At 43.6% G+C, this 12,080-nt stretch overlaps 1 protein-coding gene across 2 annotated transcripts in view; it reads right to left on the bottom strand.

Moving 5' to 3' along the window:
- ADA2 (adenosine deaminase 2) overlaps positions 1-12,080 on the bottom strand; it is an 83,770-nt gene that overhangs the window by 53,158 nt on the left and 18,532 nt on the right. Inside the window, exon 2 of one of the 2 annotated variants that reach the window (XM_049882131.1) lies at positions 8,932-9,120. The gene's annotated coding sequence lies outside the window, so the exon portion shown is untranslated. Of the gene's footprint in view, positions 1-6,053; positions 6,198-8,931; positions 9,121-12,080 lie in introns of those variants that run through there. The other variant, XM_049882132.1, reaches the window with a different exon arrangement.

Here is a 12,080-nt window from a genome sequence, read left to right as displayed (position 1 = left end):
CCTTAGTCCATTGTTTCTCAAAGTATAGGTCACACTGGACCAGAATCAGCAGCATCACCTTTAAACTTGTCCCAAAAAAATCCACCACCATTGAGTAGATTCTAACTTAGAGGGTCCCCTTTGGGCTTCCGAGGCTGTAAATCTCTGTGGAAGCAGATTGCCACATCTTTCTCCTGCAGAGACGCTGGTGGTTTCGAACTGCCGACCTTTTGGTTAGCAGCCGATCGCTTTAACCACTGTGCCAGTAGGGCTCCTTTAAACTTATTCAATCCAAAAACCCAGTGCCGCCGAGTCGATTCCTTAGACATGTGAAATATTGGACCCTTTCCAGACCCCCAGTGGCCCAAGCTTTAATAGCTCCCCCAAGTGATTCTGATGTATATTTAAGTTTGAGAACCCTTCTACATCCTAGCCCATTTAATACCATAGCCCCTTAAGTGACTGGAGCCCTGGTGGCACAGTGGTTAAGAGCATGGCTGCTAACCAAAAGGTCAGCAGTTTGAATACACCAGCTGTTCCTTGGAAACCCTATGGGGCAGCTCTACTCTGTCCTAAAGGGCCACTATGAGTTGGAATCAACTCAGCGGCCATGGGTTTGGTTTTGGTTTTTTTAAGTGGCTAGGATGAGTGATAGAGCTGGTAGAGGGAGAGACTACAGGATTTCAGAAGGTGGGGAGTGTCCTAGATTTTGTCCTAGCAGATCTCTAAGTAGCCACTATGGCCCAAGGGCTTAAGGTAACAACAGAAACTTTACAGCGTTAGATAAGCAAACACATAGCAAAAGTGTACACTGAGAGGCTAGACAAATGTGGCAGGTAATGAAGGGAAGTATGGCAGGCTGCCCTTTCACAGAGGGTAGGCTATTAGCCCACACCAGCCAATGGAGCCTGGATGGCACACTGCAGGGGCTTCACCCGGAAGGGTAAGCACTGCGTAGTGTGGCAGTCCATACCACTCTCAGAAGTGCTGTGTTATGTCAAAAAAAGCTCTACCTACAAAACACTACTCTGTAACACAAGAAAAGCAAACAAAAGTAAACCAAGAAGTGCCTGCCATTATTGACTGCAAGATGTTTTTAAAAACGGGCAAGGAGTGTGTTGTGGTCATTTCAGATCCTGTGTGGCTGGGTAGACGTTGGGCAATGTATGACTCACAGATGACCTAGGGAAATAGGCAAGCAGCTTCTCTAGGGGCCTGACGGAGAAAAGGGAGAACAGAGCCTGAGGGAGACCTGAGAAAGAATGCTAGAGATTAAATTGTGGAGAGGAATTTGCCTACCTACTTACTGCTCCTTGGGCTGAGGCCTCCCAACTTTGTACACTGGCTTTTGGATCTCCCAAACACACAGGCAATTGTCCAAATGCCCTGACTAGGCCTCCTCTTGCTATCGCTTTTTGGTTCTTTGCCCATTGATATCTCACTAGTATTTCCCTGTTCAGACTCACATGGCCATATGCCCACTCCTACGTACAGGTTCTTGGCTGGTTCCTAAGAGCTTGGCCTCTGTCTGCCCTTACCTCCTGGCCTGGCTGCATAGGTCTGCCCTACTCTGGTCTACCCTGATGGTAGTAACAACTGAAACTAGACAGCATGTGGACAGGAGTGCCTTGTGCTGTCCACCTGTGCAAAGAAAACCGAGCCCTGGGAGAATGCTCTTAGGAGTCACCTTAACCAAAATACAGCTTGACCTTGCACTTCTTTGCAGTGTGATGTGACTCATTTCACACAGGCACGTGCACCAACATGGAGACAGAACTATGATAGTCAGAGTTGGGAAAGGGGTGGAGAAGCCAGGATCCAGGGGAATAGTCCTTGATGGAGCAGGGACACTTTTTTTCGTTTTGTTTTTAGGGAGCATCAGCAGGTGTGAACCCAAGACTCAGCTGGTCTACAAGATGGATTGTGGTACCTGCTTTGGAAACTCCCACATATATGGACACATGACAACGGGGATTTCCAGAAAGCTTGCACACTTAACCTGCAATAGACGATACTTCCCTTCTGTGGGTCTCAACCTCTCTGTCTGACTAAGAAAGAATAATGCCAATCCATTTCACTAGTTGAAGGAAGTGATTGTGGAAGAGAAGGGAGAAGTTTGTTAGAATCAGCAGCCCAAGTTTAGATTTAAGCACTCCCCGAAAAATTTCAGAAAGGTCTGTCTTGTCCTTTGTTAACAGAAAAAATCACTCCTTCATGCCACAGCCGTATATTGAGCTCCTCTCTGTGCCAAGCAGCGTGAAGTTGAAAAGCCACAAAGGCTGAGAGTCAGGGGCCCACACTGCAATGCAATTTCTGATGTAATCAAGAAATATTTATTGAGTGGTGTTCAAGGTTAAAGAAGTATAAGACATACTTGGCCCCATTCCTCCAAGAGCTTGTAATTCTTGCTGGGGAGGCAAGACAAACTCATCTGAAACAACAAGAACAACATCAGGCAATCTATAACCAAGTTCTCAATTGTGTGGTACAGACTTCAACTGCTGTTGGAATTCAGAATGAGGAGGATCAATGAGAGAGCGAGTCCACCACAGCTAAATCACTCAGACTGAGGCATTCATTAGTCGGAGCCATTGTTCATGCTACAGATTTTTCAGTTCTAAACCGTGAATGCCAGTCAGAATGCCTCAATCACATGGAAGACTCGAGATCTCTAGAGTTTCATTTCAAGTTTCTAAAATCACAAGACCACTCTGGGTCTTGCTCTGCTCATTGTAGTCCCACCCACCACCTAACTCTGACTGTGAACCAAAGTTTTCTCACTCCCGTGGGTGGATGGGTGGATGAGAAGAGGGACTCCCCACCCCCACCTCTACTGCCAAACCTGACCAGGCCATTTCAACAAGGCTGGGCAAGTGAACTCGCACCTGCACCCCATTCCCACCTCACCCCAAGCCCCTCAGCCCTCTGGGAGCTCTCAATTACTGGTAATAATGCTCTCATTTGTTTGGAAGGCCTGTGGCTACTTATTGACTATATGGGCATCGGTTGACAGGATGTGGGCAGGGAGGGGAGGAGGAGGAAAAAGAGGAGGGGCCTACAGAATTAGACAAACAGAATTAGAGAGAGCGCTAAAGCAGAGATCACAGGGAACAAAGGACCAGAACAGGTTGTCTGCCTTGAAACACATCTCTTTCCATACATCCTGAGGACACCCTGTCACACCAGAGGGCTAAGTAAGTGTCCTGTGAGTGCAGGCAGACCCTCCCACCTCTCCTCAGCCCCACCCCACCACTCTGAAAGACTTTTCTGTTTTTGTTCCCAGATCACAAGCAGCATGTGTCAACTGGGGAAAGCTGCTGCCCTACCTAGGCTTCCCAGGTGTGCTGTGGGCTCCTCTGGGTGAGGACTCCTTCTCTCTATGCACACGACTCCATAGGGCAATGGCCCAGCCCTTTTGAAGCCCGGAGTGTCTTCATTCCAAGTGATGAGTTGGGAGAGTCTTTAAAACCTGTCTGAAACAGGGAAACTAGATTCCCTTTCAGTGAGAAAGTCAATGAGCAACCCATGCCCCCGTCCTTTTTTTTTTCCATGCCCCTTTTGAAAGAACATTTGTTGGGATGGGGCATAGATTGTTGTTGTGTTGTTGCTAGGTGCCATCAAGTCAATTCCAATCCATAGCGACTCCGTGTGACAGCATAGAACTGTCCCATAGGGTTTTCTTGGGTGTAATTTTTACAAAAGCAGATTGCCAGGTCTTTCTCTCATGGTGCTGCTGGGTGGGTACAGATTAGTAGCCCAAAATCAAACAGATGGAGACAGGAGAGTGCAAGCTTCTCCAGACCTGGGAACCCCTGAGGTCCAGCTGGCCCCAGCTGATGTCCAGTTTGACAGAGGTCATTCCTGGAGATGGATGGTAAAAAACTAACTGCATGGTGAGATTTCAGGGGCACAGCACCCTCATTTAACTTTCCCTGTGTCTCTGGTGTGTGACGTTCAAAGAACACTAGCAGTTCATCAAAAGCATTGATTCAGCATGAATCTGGCTTTAACAACGTTAGCAAAAGGATGCTAGTCAAGTCTCCCTGAATTCCTAAGAAAAAGGAGCCTAAATCTGAAATCTGTGGGACCCTACTTTGGTTTGCTAAAAGCCTTGAGAAGCCCTGATCTAAATCTCTTTGCACTAAGAGTGTGGCTTGGAGATTCCTGAGCCATGTGTACCACTGAGGAACCCTTGGTTACATGAATGGTTAAGCCTTTGGCTACTAACTGAAAGGCTGGAGGTTCAAGTCCACCCAGAGGTGCCTCAAAAGAGAGGCCTGGCAACCTAAGGCTGAAAAATCAGCCATTGAAACCCCTATGGAGCACAATGCTATTCTGACACACACAGGGTTACCACAAGTCAGCCTTGACTTGGTGGCAACTGGTTTGGTTTGGTTTGGTTTTTTTTGGTGTATCCCTGAGGTATGGCAGGCAGAGCTCTCCTTCCACAGGTGCCTTATTACTAGAGTACTAGCTAATGGTATTTTCAATTGCCTCACTCAATAACTGTGGACCTGGGTTTAACTCCTGTCTTCCAGGAAGGAAAGGGAGAGACCCATGGGGAGATGTGATTTGTGGCAAGAACTCCTAATAATAATCGTATCATTAGTTGAGGACTTACATTTTACCAGGTGCTTCACATATATTATTTAATTTGATCTTGTAGGTATTATTATTACCATCCCCATTGTCCAAACCCAAAGCCAAATCCATTGCCATTGAGTCAATTCCGACTCATAGCAACCCTATAGGACAAGATAGAACTGCCCCATAGGATTTCCAAGGAGTAGCTGGTGGATTCAGACTGCCAACCTTTTGGTAAGCAGCCACTTAACCATTGTACTACCAGGGCTCCATAAGAAAGCTGAGGCTCAGAGAGGCTAACTAGGCTAGGGAGGTAACATGCCCAGGGTCACATAGCTAGTAATTGGGGGAGGTGGAATTTGAACTCAGATGACTTTCCAGCCCATATATGAATCACTATCCTATACTTAGAAGCCCTGGTGGCCCATTAGTTAAGAGCTTTGCTGCTAACCAAAAGGTCGGCAGTTCAAATCCACCAGCTGCTCCTTGGAAAACTTATGGTACAGTTCTACTCTGTCCTATGGGGTCTCTATAAGTCGGAACTGACTTGATGGCACCTAACTACAACAACAACAACATCCTATACTTATTCCCTGTGGGCTAATGTTGTCAACTCTTAGCTACCATCAAGACTGGTGCTTTTATAAATCAGAACCAGGGCTTTTCAGGACTGCAGAGGCCTTAGGAATTATATTCCAATCCGTGGGTTGAAAACCTACAGCTCGCAGGTCAAATTTTTATTTTTCACAACTTTATATAAGTCAACCATTTCAAGTGTACAATTCAATGATTTTTAGTAAATTTACCAGGTAGTACAACCATTACCTTAAATCAGTTTTAGAACATTTTCATCACCCCAATAAGGTCCCTCAGGCCCTGTTAACTGCAGGCCAAATACAACCTACAGATGTTGTGTTTGTTCTACCATACTGATATTTAAAAAAAAAAAAAAATATATATATATATATATATACACATTTTCCTAAGAGTTAAAAAAGAGACAATTTCATGTAAAAATTTAAATTTTCAACTTCTCTTGGAAAATCAGAAGATTGGGCAAAATCGAGCCCTCCTTCCCACAAGGCAAAATTAGTAGCTGCCCTTTTCGGATAAAACATGTGCTCCCCAGCTCTTTACGTGACATCATTGAGGAGCCCACAAGGAATCCCCAGAACCACCACCCCAAATGTTTGCCCTCTGGCCCCAGACACCTGATCCCTTGGCTCTTGGCAGATGGCAGCACCGTTGTGGCTGCTTTGTTGCTGCAAAGTTTATTCTTGGTTGTCATCAAGAAGGAGCTGCTCTTTTTACTTGTACGACCTTCTCTGAAAACAAAGCTACAAGTCTGGTTTTGAAGTTTCATCATGGGGGTTTATACTGATGTGGCAGAGGAAAGCTTAGGGTTTGCTTTTTTCCTTGCTGTCTCTTTGGAATCAACCTCTCCCTGGACGTAAAGGTGGCTTTTTCTCAAACCTTCCTTTATGGCTTACCTTCGCTAGAGTCAACGCAGACACACCTCTCCTCAGGGAGTTCTCCATAGAATTGGTTAGAGGATTACTCTCCTTAGTTGCTACAGTAGACACTGCTGATTGTCCACCCAATTCCTCCTTTGTTCCTTGTTACTCTGTTTGGAGTGGCAATATTTTAAGGAGAGGTAGACCTAGCCCTAGGGAATAAAGTGTGATTGGTCTATACCAACCTGGGAATCCCAGGCTTCTTTAACAATGATTGGCCCACGAGTGGGCCTATGATTCGCTTCGGTCCAAGAGACATAACAGGACATTGACACTGGCTGGGGGGCTTTGGGGAAAGACTTTGATTCTTTTTGCTGTCTTTGTTTATTGTCACAATAGTGTGTAACACTTGGCGTTACAGCAGCTACCTTGTGATCATGAGAGGAAAGCCAAGTGAATCACAGAGGAGCTGTAACAGAGCCTTGACATTGTTGAGCTGCCAAATCATCCAAACATCCCTTCTGGGTTTCTTGTTATGTGAGATAAGAAATGCCCTTATTGTTTAAGCCACTTTTAGTTACGCATGCTGTTATTTGAAACCAGAAACAGCCTGACTGCAGTGTTATATTCTAATCCTGGGTACTGTTGCCAACACTAGGATGCTTCCCTAGTTCCCATCATTTGCTAAGTGATGGTATTGTATTTTGATCAACAGAGATTAATAGTTTGCCGTATTTGTTCTATTTATCTATTTAAAAACTAAATGAAAATAACCATAGGATGGGGACTTGAAGCCAAATCGTCTTTGTTGATCAAGTTTTGTTATAATTTGTTAACCATATTTTGGGGGTGGGTTTCTCATCTGCAAAGTTACAATCAACCATTTAAAGTTGACATTTATTTATTTTTAACTCTGAAGGGATGAGATTTCTTCCATCTTAATTCCAGATTTTATGTGCTGATGGTATGCCCAAAAACTGCATTACGAAAGGCTGTGAGAAGGAGTTTCCTTAACTAAGAAAACAAACAGCAAATGCACAGAGTTTGCCACAGCAGATGTGCCTTCACCAACAATTCTGGATTAAATTAGCAAACAGGCAAAGACAGTCGCCCTGTGTAGCCACAACTGGTGGCCAGCTCTGAAGATCTATGAAATGGCTTTGTTTGCTGCCAGCCTCTACCCACTGCCTTGTTTTAATTAGAGAAGTAATAACCCCTTATGTTAGGAAAGCTACAGCTGCCAACACCTGGGGGAATAGAATTTGGTCACCCTGTTGTTGGATCGATAAGGGGGAAGCCCAAGCACTGTCCACTGGTTCTTCACTGTGTCTAAAGCTTCACTCACTAGCATTGACTTCCATCTACTGAGCACCTACCATGTGCCAGGTGTCTCATGCCCTAGTAGGTTAATTACAGTGCCCATTTCACAGACAAGGAAACTAAGGCTCAGGGAGTTCAAGTGACTTGCCTGGTAGGGGGAGGATTGAGCTGCAGGTCAGAGCTCCCTGGACAATTAACATTCTTGTACCAGAACCCTAAACCTGACAACCTCGTAAGTTCCCACTTTGAGAAGTAAGCCCCTTCTACATTGGCACACATTCTGAAATGTGTTATAGGATGTCCAAAGGACCCCTCCTAGCCCAGGTTCTTGCCTATTCTTCATTCTGGGGTAGAGGCTGGGTCAACCCTCCATCTGGAAAACAGTTCTCCCTGATGACAAATAGAGCCAGAAGCAATACCTTGGATGTGTTCTTGCCAAACAATTTTCATCAAAATCTAATCCAGCCTTTTAGATCTAACTTTAAGTTTTCAGGAAATATAAGATAAAGGAACAAGTTAATAACACTACAAGGAAACAGACGAATTCAGAATATGCAACATTCTCCAAGAAACTGACTTGTTTCTTCAAGTCAAAATCATTACCAAAGGAGAAAGGATTGTTCTAGATTAAAATAGATTTAAGAGGAATAACAGCAAAATGCAATCATAATCATTGATTGGATTCTGGTTTAAACAAACCAGCTATAAAAGATATTTGGACACAAAAGAAGAAATTTGAATATGACCTCATTATTAGATGAAAATAACTTAATTATTTTAATTTTGTCAGGTGTAACAACAGTATTGTGATTATGTAGGACAATATTTTCATTTGGGGGGATGTGTTTGAAGGAGAAAAGTTACTATGTTTGTAACTGACTTTAAAATGACTCAACAATAGATATATAAAGATAGATGATTGGCAGACAGGTGCAAATACGGCAAAATATTAATCATTGTTGGATCTGGGTAGTGGTTATATGGATATTCTTTGTACTATTTTTTCTAGTTCTCTATTTGTTTGAAACTTTTCATAATAAAAAAGTTTAAAACTAAATGAAAATAATTATAGGATGGGGACTTGAAGCTAGCGACAACCTGTTGGTCAAGTTTTGCCCACCTGGTTCCCTCTCTTCATGTTCCGCCCAGCTGTTGGGCCCCCCTGCTATTACAGCCTGGACCCCCTCAGACTTGAATGAGCTTAGAAAGAGCCTCCTAGAATCACAGCAGGAAGCACTGGTTCTGGGGCTGGACAACTAAGGCAGGACTCCTAATTGGTATCTTGGAGATGAAGACAAATGTTCTGCCATAATGGCAGATGCTGGGAGAGACAGATCCTCTACTGAAAAGCACAAGGCCCTCTTAGACTTCTCTCCTAATGAAAAAGGTTTTTGTTGTTAGCTGCCATCAGTCAGCCCCCAACTCATGGCAACCCCATACACAGTGGAATGAAATGTTGCCAAGGCCTGCACAATCCCCTTGATCAGTTGTGGATCAGACCATGTGTCTTAGCCTGGGTTCTCTAGAGACGCAAAACCAGTAAAGTGTATAAATATTTATGTATAAAGAGATTTATATTAATGAAATGGCTCACTCGGTTGTAGAGGCTGGAACGCTCCAAGTCCATGGGTCAGGATAGAGGCTTCTCCGGATTCACGTAGCACGGGGGCTGGTGAACCCAAGATTGGCAGGTCGGAGAGCAGGGCTCTTGCTCACAGGCTGTGACAATCAACGAATCTCAAGATCGGCAGGGAAGACCACAGGTGAGCTGCTAGCTCAAGTCCTAAGAACCAGAGGTCAGACAAACAGGAGCCAGCTGCAGTATCCAGAACAAGCAAAAGCCCCCCAGCCTTGCCAGAATGTCTGCTTGTATCAATGTAGGACACGCGTCCAAGCAAACTCCCTTTCAACTGATTGGCTACTCACAGCAGATCCTATCATGGGGGTGATCACATATCACATCTCAACAGGGAAGGGATTGCAACTTTATACAACTGGCAAAACACCGAGAACCATGGCCCAGCCGAGCTGACACACAATCTTAACCATCATACCGTGTGAGCCATAGGGCTTTCATTGCCTGATTTTCAGAAGATCATCAGGCTTTCCTTCCTAGTCCTTCTTAGTCTAGAAGCTCTGCTAAAACTTGTTCCGCATCAGAGCCAACACACAAGCCTCCAATGACAGATAGGTGGTGGCTGCACTTGAGGTGCATTGACCAGGACTTAAACCTGGGCCTTCCACATGGAAGGAGAGAATTCTGTCACTGAACCACCAATATCCCCTTAGTGGGAAGAGGAGCAGAATTCATGACAGTAAGATGATCAGAAGAAAGGCTGGGCCCTGGAGTTAGAACCATTTCTAAGACTAGAAATCATTACTAGCTACAAGGATCCGAAATGAGGTCAACGTTCCCCAAGTTAATTAGTAGACTAGGTACAATTTCCATAAAACACCAGTGAACAACTTTACGGAACCTGACAGAAAGTACCGCACAATTCGTATGGAAAAATAAGTGGGCCAAAAATACAGATTGAAGAATGTTTTTGAAGATTGTAAATTCTTGAGGACCCACATCAGGCTTGGTTATCTCTCATCAAAACCCCCATTGCATTCAAATCCACGTAAAAATACCAGACTTAATGGTCTGATAGAGACTGGAGGAATCCCTGAAACTATTGCCCGAATGCTCTGTTAACCCAGTACTGAAGCCATTCCTGAAGCCCACTTTTCAGACAAAGGCTAGACAGCCCTATAAGACAAACAATAACACAAGTGAGGAACGTGCTTCTTTGTTCAATCAACTATATGAAAACAAATGGGTAGCTCCTGTCCAAAAGCAGGATGAGAAGGCAGAAACAGACAGGAAATGGACGAAGGGAAACAGGGAACATGGTGTGTGCAATCACATTGTGGGGATTGCAACCTATGTCACAAAACAATACATGTACAAATTTTTGAAGGAGAAATTAACTCAAGCTGTAAACTTTCACCTAAAGCACAATAAAAAAGAGAGAGAGAGAGCATACTATATGCTTCTATTTAAATAAAATTCTAGAAAATGCAAACTAATGTGTAGTGACAGAAAGCATATTAGTGGTTTCCTTAGGACAAAAGGAGAGAGGAGTGAGGGGGTACAGAAGAAAGGACTTACAAAGGAGCACAAGAAAACTTTTGGGGGTAATGTATATGTTCATTATCTCCATTGTGGTAATAGTTTCATGGGTGTGTATATATGCCAACATTTATCAAATTATATACTTTCAACACGTGCAATTTATTGTATGTTAATTATATCTAAAAAAAAACCAAACCAAAAAAAACCAAACCTACTGCCATCACAAGTTGATTCCAACTCGTAGCGACCCTATAGGACAGAGTGGAACTGCCCCATAGAGTTTCCTAGGAGTGCCTGGTAGATTCAAACTGCCGACCTTTTGGTTAGCAGCCATAGAACTTAACTACTATGCCACCTGGGTTTCCATATCTCAATAAAGCTGTTAAATATAAAATAAAATTAGGTATTTTTTCACCTAAAACAAAAACAAAAACCCATTGTTACCACAGGATCTTGCACACGCAATAGATATACAACCTTTTTTTTTTTCTTGAAGTTTGGAAGGTATTTACTTAAAAACAGAACATAAAGAAGCTTTGATATTGACACAACAATTTAAAAAATTTAATTGAAATGAGAAAACAATAGTTGACCCCACTTTACTGACCAGGCAGCCCTATGTTGACATCACTGGGAGGAGGAATCACAAGATTAGGCCAATGGCCAGCAGCACAGAGAATCAAAGTGGACAAAGGCCTCCAAAACCAGATCCCAAAGAGTTCAGTAACCAAACTCATTGGTGCCAGATTTCTTCATACAACATGGTGCAAATGGCTGGAGTCAGGGCTGTAGGGACCTAGGTCTTTGGACACCGGACTGCATCACACATGCTGAGACAAATACCACCCACAGCTAAGGGATCAAGCTCATCCATGTCAGCCAAGGTTGCCTGAAACTTCATTAGAATGGAAACTGCAGCCTGGCCTTGGAGTTAAATAGAAAACCCACTGCTGTCAAGTCGATTCTGACTCATAGCGCCCTCATGGAACAGAGTGGAACTGCCCCGTAAGGTTTCCAAGGCTATAAATCTTTACAGAAGTAGACTGCCACATCTTTCTCCCGAGGAGAAGCTGGCAGTTTCAAATTGCCGACCTTTCAGTTAGCAGCCGAGTGCTTAACTATTTATTGCACCACCAGGGTTCCTGATGAGTTAAATACGCAGACACACAGATTCAAAAATTGGCTCCATCAAAAACTAGTTGATCTTTGAGCATAAGTCCCTCATCTAAAAATGAAGATTTTAATAGTATCTTATAAAAGTTACGAATGCGATAAGGCAAGTATGAAATACAGCTGCCAAAATGCCTGGTGCCTGGAAGGCATTCAATATCGTTATCCTTATGGTTGTGAATGCGGTTATGTAATCCTCACGGCCACCTTTCTTAAACATAAGGAAGAAAGTACACTATTACCTTTGAAATACATTTATCAGTCAACTTAATGATTTATTTTTCCATATTCCTTAAGATAGGAGGAAGAAAGGGGAGATGAGAGACAGAATTGTTTTCTAATGGTTTCATATGTGTTTTGGCTCATCAATATTGGCCAGTCAAATTTGTTAGGATCAGATCTGTTTTCTGTTTTCCTCTGGGTCCAGGAGTGTCAGGCACAGAGTAAGGGCTCAA

Source organism: Elephas maximus, chromosome 4, assembly GCF_024166365.1.
Source record: "Elephas maximus indicus isolate mEleMax1 chromosome 4, mEleMax1 primary haplotype, whole genome shotgun sequence".
NCBI classification, from domain to species: domain Eukaryota; kingdom Metazoa; phylum Chordata; class Mammalia; order Proboscidea; family Elephantidae; genus Elephas; species Elephas maximus.
Note: the sequence above shows the minus strand (reverse complement) of the source record. Positions and strands in the feature narration are given on the sequence as shown.